General features: G+C 49.2%; 6 non-coding genes and 1 pseudogene across 6 annotated transcripts; all 7 read left to right on the top strand.

Moving 5' to 3' along the window:
* The first annotated feature begins 253 nt into the window (after positions 1 to 253).
* Positions 254 to 444, top strand: LOC131739009 (U2 spliceosomal RNA). The gene has a single exon (XR_009330177.1). It is a non-coding gene; the product is annotated as a U2 spliceosomal RNA (small nuclear RNA).
* Positions 445 to 1043: 599 nt separating this feature from the next.
* On the top strand, positions 1044 to 1234 carry LOC131739296 (U2 spliceosomal RNA). The gene has a single exon (XR_009330464.1). It is a non-coding gene; the product is annotated as a U2 spliceosomal RNA (small nuclear RNA).
* A 595-nt stretch (positions 1235 to 1829) lies between these two features.
* On the top strand, positions 1830 to 2020 carry LOC131739008 (U2 spliceosomal RNA). The gene has a single exon (XR_009330176.1). It is a non-coding gene; the product is annotated as a U2 spliceosomal RNA (small nuclear RNA).
* A 595-nt stretch (positions 2021 to 2615) lies between these two features.
* LOC131739007 (U2 spliceosomal RNA) lies at positions 2616 to 2806 on the top strand. Its single transcript, XR_009330175.1, has one exon. It is a non-coding gene; the product is annotated as a U2 spliceosomal RNA (small nuclear RNA).
* A 7053-nt stretch (positions 2807 to 9859) lies between these two features.
* Positions 9860 to 10014, top strand: LOC131738686 (U2 spliceosomal RNA; annotated as a pseudogene).
* A 597-nt stretch (positions 10015 to 10611) lies between these two features.
* LOC131739005 (U2 spliceosomal RNA) lies at positions 10612 to 10802 on the top strand. The gene has a single exon (XR_009330173.1). It is a non-coding gene; the product is annotated as a U2 spliceosomal RNA (small nuclear RNA).
* Positions 10803 to 16154: 5352 nt separating this feature from the next.
* LOC131738326 (U2 spliceosomal RNA) lies at positions 16155 to 16345 on the top strand. The gene has a single exon (XR_009329890.1). It is a non-coding gene; the product is annotated as a U2 spliceosomal RNA (small nuclear RNA).
* Positions 16346 to 20329: the final 3984 nt, after the last annotated feature.

Raw genomic sequence — 20329 nt, 5'->3', positions numbered from 1 at the left:
CCAAGGCACCTTGCACAGCATAGCAGCTTGGCATGACTATTTGTAAGACGCACTCCGCCAGTTTATGTTTTGTTTTTGGTGTTATGTGTGTGTTTTTGCTTTGTTTTGTTTTCTCCTGCTTAAATTGCACATTTCCCCTCTGGAAGCAGCAGCCCGTTTTTTGGGGGTCTGCTTGTGCTTGGAATTTTGCACCCACCTTTGAATCCCCCTGTGCCGTCCGGGCTGGGGGGCCCCGGGCAAGGGCCAAGTCGCCATCGCTTCTCGGCCTTTTGGCTAAGATCAAGTGTAGTATCTGTTCTTATCAGTTTAATATCTGATACGTCCCCTATCAGGGGACCATATATTAAATTGATTTTTGGAATCGGGAGATGGAACAGGGGCTTGCTCCGTCCACTCCACGCATCGGCCCGGTATTGCAGTACCTCCGGGAACGGTGCACACCTTTCTCTAACGTTGGTCAAAGTCAGATCTGGATCTCTCCTGTGAGCATTTTGTCTACCCCTGCTGGAGGGAGAGTGCCAGTGTTGATGCAAGTTTTCCCGCCGTTTTACTTCTTTTTTTTTTCTTTCTCTCTTTCTTTCTTTCTCTCTTTCTTTCTCTCTTTCTCTCTTTCTTTCTCTCTTTCTTTCTTGCTGTCTTTCTTTCTTTTATTCACATGTGGTGATGATGTAGACAGCAGCAGGTTGTTTCCTGGGAGCATGCAGCTAACCAGACAAGTGTGGTGGAACATGTCCCTATGCCAGGACCTTCTTAGCAAGCCAGCCAGCCAGCGAGGCACAGTTGTAGTTACCCAAGGCACCTTGCACAGCATAGCAGCTTGGCATGACTATTTGTAAGACGCACTCCGCCAGTTTATGTTTTGTTTTTGGTGTTATGTGTGTGTTTTTGCTTTGTTTTGTTTTCTCCTGCTTAAATTGCACATTTCCCCTCTGGAAGCAGCAGCCCGTTTTTTGGGGGTCTGCTTGTGCTTGAAATTTTGCACCCACCTTTGAATCAACCTGTGCCGTCCGGGCTGGGGGGCCCCGGGCAAGGGCCAAGTCGCCATCGCTTCTCGGCCTTTTGGCTAAGATCAAGTGTAGTATCTGTTCTTATCAGTATAATATCTGATACGTCCCCTATCAGGGGACCATATATTAAATTGATTTTTGGAATCGGGAGATGGAACAGGGGCTTGCTCCGTCCACTCCACGCATCGGCCCGGTATTGCAGTACCTCCGGGAACGGTGCACACCTTTCTCTAACGTTGGTCAAAGTCAGATCTGGATCTCTCCTGTGAGCATTTTGTCTACCCCTGCTGGAGGGAGAGTGCCAGTGTTGATGCAAGTTTTCCCGCCGTTTTACTTCTTTTTTTTTTCTTTCTCTCTTTCTTTCTATCTCTCTTTCTTTCTCTCTTTCTCTCTTTCTTTCTCTCTTTCTTGCTGTCTTTCTTTCTTTTATTCACATGTGGTGATGATGTAGACAGCAGCAGGTTGTTTCCTGGGAGCATGCAGCTAACCAGACAAGTGTGGTGGAACATGTCCCTATGCCAGGACCTTCTTAGCAAGCCAGCCAGCCAGCGAGGCACAGTTGTAGTTACACAAGGCACCTTGCACAGCATAGCAGCTTGGCATGACTATTTGTAAGACGCACTCCGCCAGTTTATGTTTTGTTTTTGGTGTTATGTGTGTGTTTTTGCTTTGTTTTGTTTCCTCCTGCTTAAATTGCACATTTCCCCTCTGGAAGCAGCAGCCCGTTTTTTGGGGGTCTGCTTGTGCTTGAAATTTTGCACCCACCTTTGAATCAACCTGTGCCGTCCGGGCTGGGGGGCCCCGGGCAAGGGCCAAGTCGCCATCGCTTCTCGGCCTTTTGGCTAAGATCAAGTGTAGTATCTGTTCTTATCAGTTTAATATCTGATACGTCCCCTATCAGGGGACCATATATTAAATTGATTTTTGGAATCGGGAGATGGAACAGGGGCTTGCTCCGTCCACTCCACGCATCGGCCCGGTATTGCAGTACCTCCGGGAACGGTGCACACCTTTCTCTAACGTTGGTCAAAGTCAGATCTGGATCTCTCCTGTGAGCATTTTGTCTACCCCTGCTGGAGGGAGAGTGCCAGTGTTGATGCAAGTTTTCCCGCCATTTTACTTCTTTTTTTTTTCTTTCTCTCTTTCTTTCTTTCTCTCTTTCTTTCTCTCTTTCTCTCTTTCTTTCTCTCTTTCTTGCTGTCTTTCTTTCTTTTATTCACATGTGGTGATGATGTAGACAGCAGCAGGTTGTTTCCTGGGAGCATGCAGCTAACCAGACAAGTGTGGTGGAACATGTCCCTATGCCAGGACCTTCTTAGCAAGCCAGCCAGCCAGCGAGGCACAGTTGTAGTTACCCAAGGCACCTTGCACAGCATTGCAGCTTGGCATGACTATTTGTAAGACGCACTCCGCCAGTTTATGTTTTGTTTTTGGTGTTATGTGTGTGTTTTTGCTTTGTTTTGTTTTCTCCTGCTTAAATTGCACATTTCCCCTCTGGAAGCAGCAGCCCGTTTTTTGGGGGTCTGCTTGTGCTTGGAATTTTGCACCCACCTTTGAATCCCCCTGTGCCGTCCGGGCTGGGGGGCCCCGGGCAAGGGCCAAGTCGCCATCGCTTCTCGGCCTTTTGGCTAAGATCAAGTGTAGTATCTGTTCTTATCAGTTTAATATCTGATACGTCCCCTATCAGGGGACCATATATTAAATTGATTTTTGGAATCGGGAGATGGAACAGGGGCTTGCTCCGTCCACTCCACGCATCGGCCCGGTATTGCAGTACCTCCGGGAACGGTGCACACCTTTCTCTAACGTTGGTCAAAGTCAGATCTGGATCTCTCCTGTGAGCATTTTGTCTACCCCTGCTGGAGGGAGAGTGCCAGTGTTGATGCAAGTTTTCCCGCCGTTTTACTTCTTTTTTTTTTCTTTCTCTCTTTCTTTCTCTCTTTCTTTCTCTCTTTCTCTCTTTCTTTCTCTCTTTCTTTCTTGCTGTCTTTCTTTCTTTTATTCACATGTGGTGATGATGTAGACAGCAGCAGGTTGTTTCCTGGGAGCATGCAGCTAACCAGACAAGTGTGGTGGAACATGTCCCTATGCCAGGTCCTTCTTAGCCAGCCATATACTCTGGTTTCTCTTCAGTTCGAATAGATCTTTCTAAGACTAAGGCTTAGAGGGTAGTGGCATTGCCCGCTCCCTCCGAGGGTCTGTGAGAGGTTTGTTCGGGTGAGGAGGAACAGAATTTTTTTTTATTTTTGACTGGCTTTCATCAGCTCGGCAACTTTTTGGAAGACTAATGCTCAGTCTGGTTTTGGCTTGCCCAATCCAGGCCGAGGGTCTTTCAAGATTTTGTTGACTGTTGAGAGCAGTTTTTTCTTTTTCAGGCGTTTCCAGTTTTTTTCTTTTTCAGGCTTTTCCAGACGTTCCTGGAGTTAGAGAGAAGGAGGACCTACCATCCAGACGACCTTTGAGGACCCTTTGATGACCTAGACGACCTCATCCCCAGCCCTTGATTGTAATCGAGATCCAGACCGAGAGAGCAGCAGGCGCCCAGCAGAGGGCGCCATCTGGGAGGAGCAGAGGGCGGCCCCGGACCCCGAGGAGGCGTCACAGCCACGATTCTTCCTACGTGGTCTCGGTGCCAAGCAGCGCCCCCTACTCCGCCAGGGAAGGACACCGTTCACCTGGGGAGGGGGTCCCTCTTGCGAGGCGACCATCTCCTCAGGGACTAAAGTAATAGTTCCTTCAACTGCCCAGATTTGCTGCTTACGTTGTTTCTTTTCCGTAGAGAGAGACAACCCGGACGTCCAGAGGCTTCTCCCACCCCAATCGGAGGAGCCAGCTGAAGGATGGCGTTCCGGCCAACCCAGGAGACTAGGAGGCACAATGCGGTGCGCTTCACAAGGACCCAGCAAGAGGAAACGGAACCAGGACTGACGAGACTGGAGTTCAGCCGGACCATTCTTCAGAGGGGTATGGGTTTTTCCCCTTCTGACTTGAATTGTTTGGTGAAATTGCCAGGGCTTAAGGAAGTGTTTGAGGTCAGTTTTAGGAACCCCCAAAAGTTACAAGAAATGTGGTCCTTTTGGGGGGAGAATAAATATCTCGCTCCATACAAAGAATTTTGTGTGGATGCACTGACAGACAGAGAAATGAAAGTTGTTACTGTCCAATTTTTCAATGAGGCTGTTAGCGACTATGATATTACAACATGGCTTAACCGCTATGGGAGGGTGTCATCAGAAGGGAGGAAAATTACAGACGAAGATGGGGTTTGGACAGGAGCCAGAAAGTGGCTGGTACGCCTTAATGTTGATCCATCGGGCATTGGAGGCGTCCGCCACATTCCAAACTCCATAGTGTTAGGGCCCAACAGAGGGCTGGTATTCTATAATGGGATGCCAAAACTCTGCAGGAAATGTGGGGAATTAGGACACCTGGCGGCCGCATGTACTGTAGTCAAGTGCAGGAACTGCGGCGCCCCCCACGAGACCAGCCACTGCAGAGAAGAGAGGCAGTGCAATTTGTGTGGAAAGAAGGGGCACCTGTTTAAGGACTGCCCCTCTTCCTATGCCAACATGGCCAGAGCCAGCAAGGCAAATACGAACAAGCCTAGGCCTGAGCAGGAAGAGGGAACAAATAACAAAGATCAGTCCACATCACCACCAACAGTATCCAAAACCCAGACTCCAGCACCACCATCATCACCAGCACCCCCCTCACCCCCCCGCCCCCGAGACATGTCCCGTTTTACGAGGACCCCTTCCCCCAGCCCAGAGAGAGAGTACAACAGCTACTCCACTAGCTCCTCCAGTAGCTCCTCTGATACAGAACACGAGGCAGGGAGGGAGCCCGGACCCAGCAGCGGCCCCCCCCTGAGTAGGGCCCTCTCAGCGCCAGCACTCCCCCTCGGCTCTCGTTATGACGCCATAAGGATTGAGTCCGTGGGGGAGGAAAGCGAAAGCGACAGTGAAAGTGAGAGTGAAAAGGAGGGGAAGGGAATGATGAACCAGCAGAGGGTGGGGAAAAGAAAGGGTAGAGACGATGGGGGGAAAAGAAAGAAGATCAAGATCAAAGACAGCAAGTTGCAGGTGGCCCCCATAGATCCAAAACCAGATAATGTCCACACAAAGTCCCCAGTCTTGCCCTCGCAGGCAGAGACGGAGGCGAGTGGGACGGCTACACTGCCGTCTAGTGGGCAGGTAGCAGCCAGCCAGGGCATCCCCAGCCAGCCTTCCCAGTCGTTGGCACAAACCCTAGCACACCTCGCAGAAGAGGTGTTCACTAATGCACCGAGGGAGAGGTCGGGGTCAACACCTTCCCTGACCAGCAGTACCTCGGTAGCAATGACCCTCTTCAAGCGAAGGGCCTCCCTTCAAAGCATCCTTGACCCCCTCCCTTGTATGGGCAAAACCAGGGGCCCCCTAGAGGTCCTCCTAGATACAGCACTGGAGGACATGGGAATACCCCTGGACGCGGTAAGCCAGAAGTCTGCTAACAGCTCCAATTCAGCAGACGGTAACAGCCAAAGAATGCTGTCTGTCATAACCCCCCCCAGGACAAAGCTGACCCACACGTTCCGAGGGGCCCTGAGCAAGTTCCACCAGACTTACCTTGTAAGGAGTTGAATAGCCCAAACAACTCCACGTACTGTGCATATAAAGATGGTGCCTTCTTGGACGAGGCAGCAGTGAGTACCTTCTCAGGGGTGATGGGAGTTGCAAATAAGCCCAAGCCCCCTCGAAGCAAGCGTAGAGCTAAGAGTAGGAAGAGTGTCCCGACCTCCCAATCATAGTCGCTATGGGGTGGACGCAGCGACTCCTTTTCTTGTTAGCTACCCTGATGGCCCTGATACGTGTGTCTGTTAATGTCAGGAGCATCAGGGAGACACAAAAAAGATTTGATGTACTAAACTATCTAGCTAACTTGAAAGCAGATCTCATCTTTCTGCAGGAGTGTGGTATTTCGTCGAGCCATGATTATAGGGACCTGAAGGAGAGTTGGACCCTGGGGGACTCCTTCTGGTCGGGCTCCAACATAGCCAGAGCCGACGGAGTAGGTATCCTGTTTAAAAACCCTTTTATTACCTCCCGCAGCAGCAGGGAGGTAGAACCTGGTAGAATTCTGAGCGTGGATGTGACATACAACAACACTCCCCTCAGACTGGTCAATGTCTACGCACCCACTAACCAAAACGAAAGAGTTCAATTTTTTCCACAGCTGCGTCCACTCCTGCTGGGGAACGTACCCGTCATCGTGTCAGGTGACTTCAATTGTGCTCTGAGGGACGTAGACCGGAGCAGGCCACGCAACGACCGCTCTAGTAGAGTTTTGTCCTCCATAATATCTGATTTCTCCCTGTGTGATGCAGGTAAGGACCTGGTGCCTCCCTTTACCTGGGTGAGCTCATCTGGGACCTCCTTCTCCCGTATAGATCTCGTCCTGCATACCAGCTCCCTTACGAAGACGGCAGTAGACACCCAGGCCGTCTTCTTCTCTGACCATAGGCTCCTGCAGGTAACATTGCAGGTCCCTCAGACCTCCCAGATGGGGTCAGGGGTCTGGAAATTAAACACCTCCTTACTCGATGACCCCTCCATAGCTGCAGCCTATAAGAGCAGGCTTGTTGAGTGGACCACTTTGCGTGACCTATTCAACTCCCCTATAGAGTGGTGGGAGATGGTCAAAATGAGAACTAAGGGTTATTTCATAGCAGCAGGCAAGAGGAAAGCAAAAGAAAGGAGAGCCAAATATAAATACCTGAATGCTGCCCTCCAGCGTCTGAGCCTGCTTCAGCTTCGGGGGTTCCCTGTAAGCGACGAGATAGCCCAGACCAAGCTAGATCTTTCAGTGCTTTGTAGGGAGGAACAACGAAAGGTCATGCACAATGCAAAAGTGCAAAAAATGGAGGAAGACGAAAAGTGTACTCGCTTCTTCTTCCAGAAAACGAGGGAGAAGCGGCACTTGATGTCCTCCATGCTCGACAGCAGGGGGAGGATAGTAGAGGATAGTGAGGGAGTGAAAAAAGTGGTAGAGAACTTCTATAGGGACCTGTATAACATCAAAGCTACAGATGACACCCTGATAGAGTGGTTCCTGAGCCAGTTGGAGCCTGACTCAGTGCGGGACGACGAGGAGGAGGAGAAGGACCCAGAACTCACGCTGGAGGAGCTCACCCAGGCGGTTAAGACCATGAACACCGGTAAGACGCCAGGTCCAGATGGCATCCCGGGTGAGTATTACCATCTTTTTTGGGACACGCTAAAAGTCCATTTAGCGGAGGTCTACAGAGCGGTCTACAGGGAGAAGCGGTTGGGCCCTTCTATGCGGGAGAGTGTAATTACTCTCCTTCATAAGAAAGGGGAAGTTAAAGATCTACGGAATTGGCGCCCAATCAGCCTCCTTTGCGTGGATTACAAGATACTAGCCAAAGCTCTGATGCTCCGGCTACAAGTACACCTCCCTTTGGTCATTGGCCCCGACCAGGCTTGTGGCGTCCCAGGGAGGTCCATCACGGATATTTTAATGTTAACAAGGGACATTCTGGCTTATTCTAGAGAACGGAACCATCCCCTCTGCCTGTTCAACCTTGACCAGGAGAAGGCGTTCGATAGGGTAAGCCATGAATATATGTACAAAGTGATGGACCAGATGAAATTCGCTCCTGGACTTAGGGAGTGGGTTAAAACCATATATACAAACATTAGTACCCGAGTCTTGGTGAACAGGCACCTGACTGGTAAAATATCTATCCAGTCAGGGGTCAGACAGGGTTGCCCACTATCCCCACTGCTATATGTCGTGTGCATTGAACCCCTCCTGCAGGCAATTCGTAGGGATACCAATATAACTGGTTTCCAGCTGCCTGGATCCAACGGGGTCCAGGTCAAAACAACAGCATATATGGACGATGTGTCACTCATTTGCACCAACACATCGTCGGTACCTCGGATTAGTAATATCCTTGAGAAGTACTGCACGGCGACCGGGGCAGTGATTAATAAGTCCAAGAGCGAAGTCTACGTGTCTAAAAATTGGCAGGTAGATAGGGAACTGTCGGACATGTACCCTGTCAAAAAGGACAAAATCAAGATTCTGGGCCTCATTTTCGAGAACAATAGCTCGGGGGCCCAGAGCTGGACGGCGGCCATTAACCAGGTCCGTAAAAAGATTGGCGGATGGAGCACAAGATCCTTAACAATGACGGGTAGAGTATTAATAACCAAGTCTATACTGTTCCCCATCCTCTCTTATGTAGGAAAAATCTTTCCCCCAGACAGGACCACCAAAAAAGTGGTGGACCGCATTATCCACCGCTTTATCTGGGGCAGCAAGATGGAGAGGGTAAAGCGAGCCACCCTGAGTAAAGCCGACAAGAAGGGAGGTAAGGGGGTCCCGGACGTTGTGCAGCTCACCCGAGTGCAGGGGCTCACGCAAACTATCAAGAACATCCAGGCCCTGGACAGGAAGGTATGTTACATGAATCGTTTCTATTTTGCCACCTGTCTCAGGGCCTTGGGCCTCTGCACTATTGATAACACCGTGCCGTACTCCTGGGACCCCCATTGTATTATAGAACCTTAAGGGACACTATATATAAATTGGGCTTAGATAAAGCAAAATTGGCCTCCTGGGAATACAAGGCTGTAACTAAATATCTTGCCGGTTCCCAGGAAATTGAAAAAGTAGCTACTTTCTCCCTCACCCAAAGCCAAAAAATCTGGGAGAATGTGTCTCACAGCTGCCTCAGTAATGTCCAGAAGGATATAGCATGGAACACCGTCCACAGTGCACTCCCCACTCGAGCGTTCATGTTCAGGAGGGGACTAGCCCAAGTAGAAACATGCCCCTATGCAAAGTGCCGCAAGAGAGAAACACCAGCCCATATCTTCTGGGAGTGTGATGTGGCTGGCAGTATCTGGCTCTCTGTCTCTGTCTTCCTAAACAGGTTTGCTGACACGGCCAAGATGACCGCTGAGACTGTGCTCTATGGGCCTGCGGGAGGAATCACTACCAGCACAGCTAAGTGCGTTTGGCGTGTCATCAATGTTGTCAAGCAGATCCTGTGGGAAGGCCGTAACGTCTGTGTCTATCACAAGCAGGAGCTAGACACTATCACCACGACCAGAAGGGCACAAACTCTTATCAAGGACTTTGTAATTCTGGACATCCGGACCCTCGGGAAGGACAAGGCCTGCGCGGAGTGGAGGATCGCCGGACTTCAGGACGTGAAGATGGAATAAAGGAAAAAACTGGAACCGCTAGCTCCTAGGAGCGGGACTACGGGGCACCGCTAAGCCTTTTATTTATTTTGTCATGCCAGCATTCCGCCCTTTTTAGCTGGCATGACCGTTTTTCAACGGTGCCCTGGTTTTATGTAGTCTTTTTGTTTCAGTTTTATGGACCTTTGATTTAATTTGAATGTTTTATTTGATTTTGTTTTGTTTTGTTTTATGTATCTTTAAGATTTTTAATATAAACTATTAAAAGTTACATTTTAAGTGTTTTAAAATTTTAGAATTTTAACTCACTGTTTATACACTGTCCCTTTTCCCCTGTCCCTGTTTTAGATCTAGGTTTATGTTCACTTTTTTAGAGAGCACTCCCCGGCCCTCACAAGCACTGGTTTTTTATAGATGGTTCTTTTTTTCCAGTCACTTTTAAAACAGCACAGGTTTTTTTCATGTTGATTTTAATCTGTGTCTATTTTAACCATGTACAAAGCACAATTGTCTTGGTGTTTTTAAATGTATTTTAAATGCTTTTAAAACAAAATGTATGTCTGTATGCATGAATGTCATCTTTAAAAGAAATGTAAAATGAATGAAAAAACGAATGGGTGTAAATGTAAAAAATGTAAAATCTCAATAAAAGAGTATTAATATCTGATACGTCCCCTATCAGGGGACCATATATTAAATTGATTTTTGGAATCGGGAGATGGAACAGGGGCTTGCTCCGTCCACTCCACGCATCGGCCCGGTATTGCAGTACCTCCGGGAACGGTGCACACCTTTCTCTAACGTTGGTCAAAGTCAGATCTGGATCTCTCCTGTGAGCATTTTGTCTACCCCTGCTGGAGGGAGAGTGCCAGTGTGCAAGTTTTCCCGCCGTTTTACTTCTTTTTTTTTTCTTTCTCTCTTTCTTTCTTTCTCTCTTTCTTTCTCTCTTTCTCTCTTTCTTTCTCTCTTTCTTTCTTGCTGTCTTTCTTTCTTTTATTCACATGTGGTGATGATGTAGACAGCAGCAGGTTGTTTCCTGGGAGCATGCAGCTAACCAGACAAGTGTGGTGGAACATGTCCCTATGCCAGGACCTTCTTAGCAAGCCAGCCAGCCAGCGAGGCACAGTTGTAGTTACCCAAGGCACCTTGCACAGCATAGCAGCTTGGCATGACTATTTGTAAGACGCACTCCGCCAGTTTATGTTTTGTTTTTGGTGTTATGTGTGTGTTTTTGCTTTGTTTTGTTTTCTCCTGCTTAAATTGCACATTTCCCCTCTGGAAGCAGCAGCCCATTTTTTTTTGGGGTCTGCTTGTGCTTGAAATTTTGCACCCACCTTTGAATCCCCCTGTGCCGTCCGGGCTGGGGGGCCCCGGGCAAGGGCCAAGTCGCCATCGCTTCTCGGCCTTTTGGCTAAGATCAAGTGTAGTATCTGTTCTTATCAGTTTAATATCTGATACGTCCCCTATCAGGGGACCATATATTAAATTGATTTTTGGAATCGGGAGATGGAACAGGGGCTTGCTCCGTCCACTCCACGCATCGGCCCGGTATTGCAGTACCTCCGGGAACGGTGCACACCTTTCTCTAACGTTGGTCAAAGTCAGATCTGGATCTCTCCTGTTAGCATTTTGTCTACCCCTGCTGGAGGGAGAGTGCCAGTGTTGATGCAAGTTTTCCCGCCGTTTTACTTCTTTTTTTTTCTTTCTCTCTTTCTTTCTTTCTCTTTCTTTCTCTCTTTCTTTCTTGCTGTCTTTCTTTCTTTTATTCACATGTGGTGATGATGTAGACAGCAGCAGTTTGTTTCCTGGGAGCATGCAGCTAACCAGACAAGTGTGGTGGAACATGTCCCTATGCCAGGTCCTTCTTAGCCAGCCATATACTCTGGCTTCTCTACAGTTCGAATAAATCTTTCTAAGACTAAGGCTTAGAGGGTAGTGGCATTGCCCGCTCCCTCCGAGGGTCTGTGAGAGGTTTGTTCGGGTGAGGAGGAACAGAATTTTTTTTATTTTTGACTGGCTTTCTTCATCTCGGCAACTTTTTGGAAGACTAATGCTCAGTCTGGTTTTGGCTTGCCCAATCCAGGCCGAGGGTCTTTCAAGATTTTGTTGACTGTTGAGAGCAGTTTTTTCTTTTTCAGGCGGTTCCCGTTTTTTTCTTTTTCAGGCGGTTCCGGCTTTTCCAGACGTTCCTGGAGTTAGAGAGAAGGAGGACCTACCATCCAGACGACCTTTGAGGACCCTTTGATGACCTAGACGACCTCATCCCCAGCCCTTGATTGTAATCGAGATCCAGACCGAGAGAGCAGCAGGCGCCCAGCAGAGGGCGCCATCTGGGAGGAGCAGAGGGCGGCCCCGGACCCCGAGGAGGCGTCACAGCCACGATTCTTCCTACGTGGTCTCGGTGCCAAGCAGCGCCCCCTACTCCGCCAGGGAAGGACACCGTTCACCTGGGGAGGGGGTCCCTCTTGCGAGGCGACCATCTCCTCAGGGACTAAAGTAATAGTTCCTTCAACTGCCCAGATTTGCTGCTTACGTTGTCTCTTTTCCGTAGAGAGAGACAACCCGGACGTCCAGAGGCTTCTCCCACCCCAATCGGAGGAGCCAGCTGAAGGATGGCGTTCCGGCCAACCCAGGAAACCAGGAGGCACAATGCGGTGCGCTTCACAAGAAACAAGCAAGATGAAACGGAACCAGGACTGACGAGACTGGAGTTCAGCCGGACCATTCTTCAGAGGGGTATGGGTTTTTCCCCTTCTGACTTGAATTGTTTGGTGAAATTGCCAGGGCTTAAGGAAGTGTTTGAGGTCAGTTTTAGGAACCCCCAAAAGTTACAAGAAATGTGGTCCTTTTGGGGGGAGAATAAATATCTCGCTCCATACAAAGAATTTTGTGTGGATGCACTGACAGACAGAGAAATGAAAGTTGTTACTGTCCAATTTTTCAATGAGGCTGTTAGCGACTATGATATTACAACATGGCTTAACCGCTATGGGAGGGTGTCATCAGAAGGGAGGAAAATTACAGATGAAGATGGGGTTTGGACAGGAGCCAGAAAGTGGCTGGTACGCCTTAATGTTGATCCATCGGGCATTGGAGGCGTCCGCCACATTCCAAACTCCATAGTGTTAGGGCCCAACAGAGGGCTGGTATTCTATAATGGGATGCCAAAACTCTGCAGGAAATGTGGGGAATTAGGACACCTGACGGCCGCGTGTACTGTAGTCAAGTGCAGGAACTGCGGCGACCCCACGAGACCAGCCACTGCAGAGAAGAGAGGCAGTGCAATTTGTGTGGAAAGAAGGGGCACCTGTTTAAGGACTGCCCCTCTTCCTATGCCAACATGGCCAGAGCCAGCAAGGCAAACATGAACAAGCCTAGGCCTGAGCAGGAAGAGGGAGCAAGTAACAAAGATCAGTCCACATCACCACCAACAGTATCCAAGACCCAGACTCCAGCACCACCATCATCACCAGCACCCCCTCACCCCCCCGCCCCCGAGACATGTCCCGTTTTACGAGGACCCCTTCCCCCAGCCCAGAGAGAGAGTACAACAGCCACTCCACTAGCTCCTCCAGTAGCTCCTCTGATGCAGAACACGAGGCAGGGAGGGAGCCCGGACCCAGCAGCGCCCCCCCCTGAGTAGGGCCCTCTCAGCGCCAGCACTCCCCCTCGGCTCTCGTTATGACGCCATAAGGATTGAGTCCGTGGGGGAGGAAAGCAAAAGCGACAGTGAAAGTGAGAGTGAGAAGGAGGGGAAGGGAGTGAAGAACCAGCAGAGGGTGGGGAAAAGAAAGGGTAGAGACGAGGGGGGGAAAAGAAAGATCAGGATCAAAGACAGCAAGTTGCAGGTGGCCCCCATAGATCCAAAACCAGCTAATGTCCACACAAAGTCCCCAGTCTTGCCCTCGCAGGCAGAGACGGAGGCGAGTGGGACGGCTACACTGCCGCCTAGTGGGCAGGTAGCAGCCAGCCAGGGCATCCCCAGCCAGCCTTCCCAGTCGTTGGCACAAACCCTAGCACACCTCGCAGAAGAGGTGTTCACTAATGCACCGAGGGAGAGGTCGGGGTCAACACCTTCCCTGACCAGCAGTACCTCGGTAGCAATGACCCTCTTCAAGCGAAGGGCCTCCCTTCAAAGCATCCTTGACCCCCTCCCTTGTATGGGCAAAACCAGGGGCCCCCTAGAGGTCCTCCTAGATACAGCACTGGAGGACATGGGAATACCCCTGGACGCGGTAAGCCAGAAGTCTGCTAACAGCTCCAATTCAACAGACGGTAACAGCCAAAGAATGCTGTCTGTCATAACCCCCCCCAGGACAAAGCTGACCCACACGTTCCGAGGGGTCAGACAGGGTTGCCCACTATCCCCACTGCTATATGTCGTGTGCATTGAACCCCTCCTGCAGGCAATTCGTAGGGATACCAATATAACTGGTTTCCAGCTGCCTGGATCCAACAGGGTCCAGGTCAAAACAACAGCATATATGGACGATGTGACACTCATTTGCACCAACACATCGTCGGTACCTCGGATTACTAATATCCTTGAGAAGTACTGCACGGCGACCGGGGCAGTGATTAATAAGTCCAAGAGCGAAGTCTACGTGTCTAAAAATTGGCAGGTAGATAGGGAACTGTCGGACATGTACCCTGTCAAAAAGGACAAAATCAAGATTCTGGGCCTCATTTTCGAGAACAATAGCTCGGGGGCCCAGAGCTGGACGGCGGCCATTAACCAGGTCCGTAAAAAGATTGGCGGATGGAGCACAAGATCCTTAACAATGACGGGTAGAGTATTAATAACCAAGTCTATACTGTTCCCCATCCTCTCTTATGTAGGAAAAATCTTTCCCCCAGACAGGACCACCAAAAAAGTGGTGGACCGCATTATCCACCGCTTTATCTGGGGCAGCAAGATGGAGAGGGTAAAGCGAGCCACCCTGAGTAAAGCCGACAAGAAGGGAGGTAAGGGGGTCCCGGACGTTGTGCAGCTCACCCGAGTGCAGGGGCTCACGCAAACTATCAAGAACATCCAGGCCCTGGACAGGAAGGTATGTTACATGAATCGTTTCTATTTTGCCACCTGTCTCAGGGCCTTGGGCCTCTGCACTATTGATAACACCGTGCCGTACTCCTGGGACCCCCCATTGTATTATAGAACCTTAAGGGACACTATATATAAATTGGGCTTAGATAAAGCAAAATTGGCCTCCTGGGAATACAAGGCTGTAACTAAATATCTTGCCGGTTCCCAGGAAATTGAAAAAGTAGCTACTTTCTCCCTCACCCAAAGCCAAAAAATCTGGGAGAATGTGTCTCACAGCTGCCTCAGTAATGTCCAGAAGGATATAGCATGGAACACCGTCCACAGTGCACTCCCCACTCGAGCGTTCATGTTCAGGAGGGGACTAGCCCAAGTAGAAACATGCCCCTATGCAAAGTGCCGCAAGAGAGAAACACCAGCCCATATCTTCTGGGAGTGTGATGTGGCTGGCAGTGTCTGGCTCTCTGTCTCTGTCTTCCTAAACAGGTTTGCTGACACGGCCAAGATGACCGCTGAGACTGTGCTCTATGGTCCTGCGGGAGGAATCGATACCAGCACAGCTAAGTGCGTTTGGCGTGTCATCAATGTTGTCAAGCAGATCCTGTGGGAAGGCCGTAACGTCTGTGTCTATCACAAGCAGGAGCTAGACACTATCACCACGACCAGAAGGGCACAAACTCTTATCAAGGACTTTGTAATTCTGGACATCCGGACCCTCGGGAAGGACAAGGCCTGCGCGGAGTGGAGGATCGCCGGACTTCAGGACGTGAAGATGGAATAAAGGAAAAAACTGGAACCGCTAGCTCCTAGGAGCGGGACTACGGGGCACCGCTAAGCCTTTTATTTATTTTGTCATGCCAGCATTCCGCCCTTTTTAGCTGGCATGACCGTTTTTCAACGGTGCCCTGGTTTTATGTAGTCTTTTTGTTTCAGTTTTATTGACTTTTATTTGATTTACGTTGAATGTTTTATTTGATTTTGTTTTGTTTTGTTTTATGTATCTTTAAGATTTTTAATGTAAACTATTAAAAGTTACATTTTAAGTGTTTTAAAATTTTAGAATTTTAACTCACTGTTCTATACACTGTCCCTTTTCCCCTGTCCCTGTTTTAGATCTAGTTTTATGTTCACTTTTGAAGACTTTTTAGAGAGCACTCCCCGGCCCTCACAAACACTGTTTTTTTATAGATGGTTCTTTTTTTCCAGTCACTTTTAAAGCAGCACAGGTTTTTTTCATGTTGATTTTAATCTGTGTCTGTTTTAACCATGTACAAAGCACAATTGTCTTGGTGTTTTTAAATGTATTTTAAATGCTTTTAAAACAAAATGTATGTCTGTATGCATGAATGTCATCTTTAAAAGAAATGTAAAATGAATGAAAAAAACGAATGGGTGTAAATGTAAAAAATGTAAAATCTCTTTCTCTCTTTCTTTCTCTCTTTCTCTCTTTCTCTCTTTCTTTCTCTCTTTCTTTCTTGCTGTCTTTCTTTCTTTTATTCACATGTGGTGATGATGTAGACAGCAGCAGGTTGTTTCCTGGGAGCATGCAGCTAACCAGACAAGTGTGGTGGAACATGTCCCTATTCCAGGACCTTCTTAGCAAGCCAGCCAGCCAGCGAGGCACAGTTGTAGTTACCCAAGGCACCTTGCACAGCATAGCAGCTTGGCATGACTATTTGTAAGACGCACTCCGCCAGTTTATGTTTTGTTTTTGGTGTTATGTGTGTGTTTTTGCTTTGTTTTGTTTCCTCCTGCTTAAATTGCACATTTCCCCTCTGGAAGCAGCAGCCCGTTTTTTGGGGGTCTGCTTGTGCTTGGAATTTTGCACCCACCTTTGAATCCCCCTGTGCCGTCCGGGCTTGGGGGGCCCCGGGCAAGGGCCAAGTCGCCATCGCTTCTCGGCCTTTTGGGTAAGATCAAGTGTAGTATCTGTTCTTATCAGTTTAATATCTGATACGTCCCCTATCAGGGGACCATATATTAAATTGATTTTTGGAATCGGGAGATGGAACAGGGGCTTGCTCCGTCCACTCCACGCATCGGCCCGGTATTGCAGTACCTCCGGGAACGGTGCACACCTTTCTCTAACGTTGGTCAAAGTCAGATCTGGATCTCTCCTGTGAGCATTTTGTCTACCCCTGCTGGAGGGAGAGTGCCAGTGTTGATGCAAGTTTTCCCGCCGTTTTACTTCTTTTTTTTTCTTTCTTTCTTTCTTTCTCTCTTTCTTTCTCTCTTTCTCTCTTTCTTTCTCTCTTTCTTTCTTGCTGTCTTTCTTTCTTTTATTCACATGTGGTGATGATGTAGACAGCAGCAGGTTGTTTCCTGGGAGCATGCAGCTAACCAGACAAGTGTGGTGGAACATGTCCCTATGCCAGGACCTTCTTAGCAAGCCAGCCAGCCAGCGAGGCACAGTTGTAGTTACCCAAGGCACCTTGCACAGCATAGCAGCTTGGCATGACTATTTGTAAGACGCACTCCGCCAGTTTATGTTTTGTTTTTGGTGTTATGTGTGTGTTTTTGCTTTGTTTTGTTTCCTCCTGCTTAAATTGCACATTTCCCCTCTGGAAGCAGCAGCCCGTTTTTTGGGGGTCTGCTTGTGCTTGGAATTTTGCACCCACCTTTGAATCCCCCTGTGCCGTCCGGGCTGGGGGGCCCCGGGCAAGGGCCAAGTCGCCATCGCCCTGAGCAAGTTCCACCAGACTTACCTTGTGGGGAGTTGAATAGCCCCAACAACTCCACGTACTGTGCATATAAAGACGGTGCCTTCTTGGACGAGGCAGCAGTGAGTACCTTCTCAGGGGTGATGGGAGTTGCAAATAAGCCCAAGCCCCCTCGAAGCAAGCGTAGAGCTAAGAGTAGGAAGAGTGTCCCGACCTCCCAATCATAGTCGCTATGGGGTGGACGCAGCGACTCCTTTTCTTGTTAGCTACCCTGATGGCCCTGATATGTGTGTCTGTTAATGTCAGGAGCATCAGGGAGACACAAAAAAGATTTGATGTACTAAACTATCTAGCTAACTTGAAAGCAGATCTCATCTTTCTGCAGGAGTGTGGTATTTCGTCGAGCCCTGATTATAGGGACCTGAAGGAGAGTTGGACCCTGGGGGACTCCTTCTGGTCGGGCTCCAACATAGCCAGAGCCGACGGAGTAGGTATCCTGTTTAAAAACCCATTTATTACCTCCCGCAGCAGCAGGGAGGTAGAACCTGGTAGAATTCTGAGCGTGGATGTGACATACAACAACACTCCCCTCAGACTGGTCAATGTCTACGCACCCACTAACCAAAACGAAAGAGTTCAATTTTTTCCACAGCTGCGTCCACTCCTGCTGGGGAACGTACCCGTCATCGTGTCAGGTGACTTCAATTGTGCTCTGAGGGACGTAGACCGGAGCAGGCCACGCAACGACCGCTCTAGTAGAGTTTTGTCCTCCGTAATATCTGATTTCTCCCTGTGTGATGCAGGTAAGGACCTGGTGCCTCCCTTTACCTGGGTGAGCTCATCTGGGACCTCCTTCTCCCGTATAGATCTCGTCCTGCATACCAGCTCCCTTACGAAGACGGCAGTAGACACCCAGGCCATCTTCTTCTCTGACCATAGGCTCCTGCAGGTAACATTGCAGGTCCCTCAGACCTCCCAGATGGGGTCAGGGGTTTGGAAATTAAACACCTCCTTACTCGATGACCCCTCCATAGCTGCAGCCTATAAGAGCAGGCTTGTTGAGTGGACCACTTTGCGTGACCTATTCAACTCCCCTATAGAGTGGTGGGAGATGGTCAAAATCAGAACTAAGGGTTATTTCATAGCAGCAGGCAAGAGGAAAGCAAAAGAAAGGAGGGCCAAATATAAACACCTGAATGCTGCCCTCCAGCATCTGAGCCTGCTTCAGCTTCGGGGGTTCCCTGTAAGCGACGAGATAGCCCAGACCAAGCTAGATCTTTCAGTGCTTTGTAGGGAGGAACAACGAAAGGTCATGCACAATGCAAAAGTGCAAAAAATGGAGGAAGACGAAAAGTGTACTCGCTTCTTCTTCCAGAAAACGAGGGAGAAGCGGCACTTGATGTCCTCCATGCTCGACAGCAGGGGGAGGATAGTAGAGGATAGTGAGGGAGTGAAAAAAGTGGTAGAGAACTTCTATAGGGACCTATATAACATCAAAGCTACAGATGACACCCTGATAGAGTGGTTCCTGAGCCAGTTGGAGCCTGACTCAGTGCGGGACGACGAGGAGGAGGAGAAGGACCCAGAACTCACGCTGGAGGAGCTCACCCAGGCGGTTAAGACCATGAACACCGGTAAGACGCCAGGTCCAGATGGCATCCCGGGTGAGTATTACCATCTTTTTTGGGACATGCTAAAAGTCCATTTAGCGGAGGTCTACAGAGCGGTCTACAGGGAGAAGCGGTTGGGCCCTTCTATGCGGGAGAGTGTAATTACTCTCCTTCATAAGAAAGGGGAAGTTAAAGATCTACGGAATTGGCGCCCAATCAGCCTCCTTTGCGTGGATTACAAGATACTAGCCAAAGCTCTGATGCTCCGGCTACAAGTACACCTCCCTTTGGTCATTGGCCCCGACCAGGCTTGTGGCGTCCCAGGGAGGTCCATCACGGATATTTTAATGTTAACAAGGGACATTCTGGCTTATTCTAGAGAACGGAACCATCCCCTCTGCCTGTTCAACCTTGACCAGGAGAAGGCGTTCGATAGGGTAAGCCATGAATATATGTACAAAGTGATGGACCAGATGAAATTCGCTCCTGGACTTAGGGAGTGGGTTAAAACCATCTATACAAACATTAGTACCCGAGTCTTGGTGAACAGGCACCTGACTGGTAAAATATCTATCCAGTCAGGGGTCAGACAGGGTTGCCCACTATCCCCACTGCTATATGTCGTGTGCATTGAACCCCTCCTGCAGGCAATTCGTAGGGATACCAATATAACTGGTTTCCAGCTGCCTGGATCCAACGGGGTCCAGGTCAAAACAACAGCATATATGGACGATGTGTCACTCATTTGCACCAACACATCGTCGGTACCTCGGATTAGTAATATCCTTGAGAAGTACTGCACGGCGACCGGGGCAGTGATTAATAAGTCCAAGAGCGAAGTCTACGTGTCTAAAAATTGGCAGGTAGATAGGGAACTGTCGGACATGTACCCTGTCAAAAAGGACAAAATCAAGATTCTGGGCCTCATTTTCGAGAACAATAGCTCGGGGGCCCAGAGCTGGACGGCGGCCATTAACCAGGTCCGTAAAAAGATTGGCGGATGGAGCACAAGATCCTTAACAATGACGGGTAGAGTATTAATAACCAAGTCTATACTGTTCCCCATCCTCTCTTATGTAGGAAAAATCTTTCCCCCAGACAGGACCACCAAAAAAGTGGTGGACCGCATTATCCACCGCTTTATCTGGGGCAGCAAGATGGAGAGGGTAAAGCGAGCCACCCTGAGTAAAGCCGACAAGAAGGGAGGTAAGGGGGTCCCGGACGTTGTGCAGCTCACCCGAGTGCAGGGGCTCACGCAAACTATCAAGAACATCCAGGCCCTGGACAGGAAGGTATGTTACATGAATCGTTTCTATTTTGCCACCTGTCTCAGGGCCTTGGGCCTCTGCACTATTGATAACACCGTGCCGTACTCCTGGGACCCCCCATTGTATTATAGAACCTTAAGGGACACTATATATAAATTGGGCTTAGATAAAGCAAAATTGGCCTCCTGGGAATACAAGGCTGTAACTAAATATCTTGCCGGTTCCCAGGAAATTGAAAAAGTAGCTACTTTCTCCCTCACCCAAAGCCAAAAAATCTGGGAGAATGTGTCTCACAGCTGCCTCAGTAATGTCCAGAAGGATATAGCATGGAACACCGTCCACAGTGCACTCCCCACTCGAGCGTTCATGTTCAGGAGGGGACTAGCCCAAGTAGAAACATGCCCCTATGCAAAGTGCCGCAAGAGAGAAACACCAGCCCATATCTTCTGGGAGTGTGATGTGGCTGGCAGTGTCTGGCTCTCTGTCTCTGTCTTCCTAAACAGGTTTGCTGACACGGCCAAGATGAC

The sequence above is a fragment of the Acipenser ruthenus genome, chromosome 10, assembly GCF_902713425.1.
Source record: "Acipenser ruthenus chromosome 10, fAciRut3.2 maternal haplotype, whole genome shotgun sequence".
NCBI lineage: Eukaryota > Metazoa > Chordata > Actinopteri > Acipenseriformes > Acipenseridae > Acipenser > Acipenser ruthenus.
This window is presented reverse-complemented; position numbering and strand designations above follow the sequence as displayed.